The sequence below is a fragment of the Leptonychotes weddellii genome, chromosome 5 (genome assembly GCF_054177405.1).
Source record: "Leptonychotes weddellii isolate Sample4059 chromosome 5, ASM5417740v2, whole genome shotgun sequence".
Classification (NCBI taxonomy): Eukaryota; Metazoa; Chordata; class Mammalia; order Carnivora; family Phocidae; genus Leptonychotes; species Leptonychotes weddellii.
The window spans coordinates 56,677,897-56,682,242 of record NC_138373.1 but is presented as its reverse complement, the minus strand read 5'-3'; the positions used below and the strand labels follow the sequence as shown (position 1 = coordinate 56,682,242).

Genomic DNA, 4,346 nt, shown 5'->3' with positions numbered 1-4,346 from the left:
GGTCTGTAGGCGTCACACAATAAGGCTCTTGTGCGCAGGCGCCAATCCCGGCGAGGGCGGGGCGAGCCTCTGGGGCCACGCTGAGCACGGCCTCTGTGGAGAGCAGGCGGGGTGGGGAGGAGCCTGAAGAACGAGGAGGATTCAGGTAGGTGGAGCGGGGACCGAGAGTCACGTGCCCGGTGTGCAGTTGCTCGGGCGTGGGTGTGGCGGCGGGCGCGCAGGCCTCCACCGACGCAGGCGCAGAGAGCGCTGCGCGGGGCTGGGGGCGGGTCAGGCCTAGCGAAGGTCTTGGGCCCGGGCCGTGGGCGAGCCGGGCTGAGCCCTTGAGGTGTGGCACTCCGTCCAGAGGCGGCACTGGCGGCTCCTGGACGCTCCTCCCCATTTTCTTTCCTTTCCCCCGTCTTCCCAGTGTGATTTTCTTGGTGAGTGATTTGAGGAGAAAGGGAAACTGTAGAAGCCGGTGCGTTCCCATTGCATGCCTTTCCGCACTTCGTTCCTGCCCCTGTCCGCTACTCCGTTGTAATCTCAACTATGTCTGCGCTCATTCTCCCCGCTGCTTCTGCCCCAGGCTGCCCGGAGCTCGCTGCGCGGCCCTGCTCGCCACCTGTGGGAGTGCGCGCCCACGCACGCCCCGCCGTCCGCCCCATCCACCTGTCGCGCCGCGGTCCTCCCCTCGACCGACCTCTTTCTCCCGTTCTCTGCTCTCAGCCCGGTGTACCTCCTGGTCGCGCCCCTCCTCTTAGGTCTTTATCCACAGACATGTGGACTTGCTGTTTTTTAAATAAGCAGGCTAAACCAGGAGAAGCCTCTTTAAATGGGCCCTTGAATTTTTGCCCATTTTTGTGGTGTCCCTTTTTGAAAATTGCCTTCTCGGGAGCGGTTTTGTTCCGTTTTGAACCGTCTGCTCTTCCCTAAACCTATTTAGGCACGTGTGACGGCTGAAAGAAATTCATACAGAAGGCTTTGCGATCCCGAGTCTCTAAAAGACATTTTGTCAATATTTGGGAAAGAGGATAGTTGGTCTGAACGAACCTTACGGAGGCCATTGCCCACAAGGAATAAAGATGGTCAGAGATAAGAACCAACACCAGTTTTGGTCATCTCACTGCCAGGGTGCTCGGTGGAGATAAAAACAGCATGATGGCTTCATTAACCTTTCAGTTCCGACTTAAAAGGCTCTGCAGAATGTGTGGGTCCTTCTCATTTGGGGCTCTTAGCGAATTTCATTGGATAAGAATAAATTTAGTTTTTTCTTATCCAGTTGATAAGATTTTTTAATTTTTATCCCAGGAGTTGAGCATTTTATTTCAGATGAGTGGCATGTTGGAGATGATGCTCCTGTTCTTCACATCAGATCTTCTACTTTTCAAAACATTGTTTATGTATATACCACTTTGTCGGTTTCCTTTCGCCTTTGGCTATTTTATGTTTTGGGTTTGGGGGGATATTTTGTTTGTTTTTGCTTAGCATGTATAGAGAAAAATTCTCTTTATACATGCCAAGATTTGAACTAAGGACTCATAATGATAATGCCATTAACCAAGTGGATGGCCATTGTTCAAAGCTTATACATTTTCTAATGAAGAAGAAACACTTTGGGACGCTTCATATTAAACAGTTCCTAAAAGAGCCAAAGGGCAAAGCATGATTTCTCCAATTAGTAAGTCCCAACCAACCTTAGCTAGTCTTGACTTTCTGTTACTGAATACAGTAATTTCACTGCTATCAGTATATTTATTGTGGCTTTAAAAATACCAATTTATGATCTCCTCACCATAGTACATTTAGTTTACAGTCGTGATGAAGTTGTTAAATCATTTAGAAAGGAACTTTTTTCCTTAGATACTTGGTCTGTAATTCTGCTTGCCTTTTGAAAGCATGTTTACAAAAAATATATTTCTAATTTTTATAATTCCCTCAAAATGGCAGTACTGTTCAAGGAAATGTCTATGTCCACTATGCCCACAGGGAATTAGTATTAGTATACTGACAGAGGTCATGAACTTTTTCTGTAAAGGGCTGGATAATAAATATTTTAGGCCTTTGCAGGCCAAATGGTTTTGGTCAAAACTGCTCAACTCTACTGTTGTGGCTCAAGAGCAGCCAAAGACAATACAAAACAGATGAACAAATAAATAAGCAAAGTTGTGTTCCCATGAAACTTAATTTACAAAAAAGGTGGTTATAATTTTGCACAGATTTGGCCTGTGGGTTATAGTTTGCACAGACCCCTGCTATAAATGGTTTGTACATACAAGTTAGAGTTTTTTTGCTAAAGATTAATTCTAATTTACTTAGATGAATAAAATGAGGTTAGGTGGGAATATAAAAAAGACAATTTTCTAGGAAGAAAAATAACCCTGTATAAGAGATATTCTTTATAATAATATATTTTTAAGTTATAGAATTAAAAAGGGTACTTAAAAAGTCTTTTGGATTAAATATTCAAGACCATTAGGGTATCTAACAGCAAAAGGCTAGCAACAGGAAAGGCTTAATCAGCTTTGGTACTAAGATAGGGGCAAAGATGAGTGATGAACTTGTAAATTCTACTTTTGATTTAAGATCTCTCTGATTACAACATGACACTGGAGTGTGTGGTCTTTCCATCTTGCTATTTCCAGGGAGGTAATTGCTGACTGACCTAAAGGCGTGTTGGGAGGATTTTTGCTTAACAGTCCAGAGCAGCAGAACTTTACCTCCCCCTGGCTAGTTTATGTCCTAGGAAATTTGCGTTTTTATTATGTATTGGAAAACAATTTATTTCTGTAAAAATACAGTCATTTTTAAGAATTTAAAAAAATATATCAGGATGCCTTCATAAGATAATGGACTAGATTTAGTCATTCTTCTGAGAAATTTAGATTGCATTAATATAGGGTGACAAGCATAATCATGGCATAAATGTTTTCAGAAGTTCACTGGACCACAGCCAGTTCTCATCATGAAATAATTTTTAAAGTGCTATGACTTATGTTTTATTTTGGAATAGTATGAAACAAATACTTTAAATGGGTGCCAAATGCTAAATCATCCTGACTAAATAGGATTTGGATAATTTCCCAGAGGAATTGGAAACTAGGTAATTTTATGATGGAATTGAAAAAATTCTTCTAGACCATTTTGGAAGTAAAAATTGATAACAGGTATGACTTTAGTTGATTAGCAATCATCTAGTGGTCTCCTTAGGAAAACATCACTGTAAATAGGTTGCTGAAAATTAGTATGAATTTCTGGTTTAAAAATGTAAGTTTATTAGCATTCATAGGAAATAATTTAAAAGTGATTTAAAAAGTGATTTCTTTTTTTTTCTTGAATTCATTATTCAGTTTTGATCAGCTTGCCAAAGTAAAATTGTTAAATTTTGTGCTTTGAAATCAAAGAGTACTTGAATTATTTTGTACATGTAGACATTCTGTTTTTGTTTTTTAAAGTTCTTGCTGTGAAACCAACAGGCTTTTCATTTGTCTGTTTGAAGGACAAGTGTCTATTACTTCTAAAAAGTATCCAGTGGAATTCGTGGATCAAAAAACCCCATTATAAGTGAGCAGTAGGAAAACCTATTTAAAAAGTATTAATGTATAATGGAGTTGTGTAGATCTTCCATCCTCTGAGGAATTAGAGAGTATGACTAAAGTGTTTTCATGAAGAACCCGGCTCTACAAAAAACACTTTAGAACATTGATACAGTAAAACCTGAGTACTTTATGGCCAAGAGATTTGGTCTTTAAGTACAGCTTTTGTTTTCTGACTCCTCGACTTCCATTTAATTTGAAAAAGTTTTGTCCTTTGGCTGAAGAAAAATTGCCTATTCATGACCACTAGACTGAAATACATACTAAAATATAAATAATTGAAAAAGCGTAATAACATGGCTTTGAATCGTAAAGGAAAATGATATGCAGTTGATCCTCACTTTTCACAGGTTCCATATTTGTGAATTCTACTCACTAAAACTTATTTATAAGCCCAAAATAATACTTGCCAAACTTGTGCATTCATTCATGGACACACGCACAGTGGTGAAAAATTGGAGTCTCCTGATGTACGTGCTCCAAGCTGTGGTCAAGCAAGATGATGCTCTGCCTTGCTGTTTGAGCTCAAATACTGTAAACAAAAATGTCCTTCTCCCATTCTAGTTAGTGCCACATTTTTTTTTTAATTTTTTTTTATTCTTATGTTAATCCCCATACATTACATCATTAGTTCTAGATGAAGTGTTCCATGATTCATTGTTCGTGCACAACACCCAGTGCTCCATGCAGAACGTGCCCTCCTCAATACCCACCACCAGGCCAACCCATCCTCCCACCCCCCTCCCCTCTAGAACCCTCAGTTTGTTTTTC

General features: G+C 40.5%; 1 protein-coding gene across 2 annotated transcripts in view; it reads left to right on the top strand.

The window, feature by feature from the left end:
• The first annotated feature begins 60 nt into the window (after positions 1-60).
• THNSL1 (threonine synthase like 1) overlaps positions 61-4,346 on the top strand; it is a 15,150-nt gene continuing 10,864 nt past the window's right edge. The window contains exon 1 of one of the 2 annotated variants that reach the window (XM_081820776.1): positions 61-145. The gene's annotated coding sequence lies outside the window, so the exon portion shown is untranslated. Of the gene's footprint in view, positions 146-241; positions 423-4,346 lie in introns of those variants that run through there. The other variant, XM_081820775.1, reaches the window with a different exon arrangement.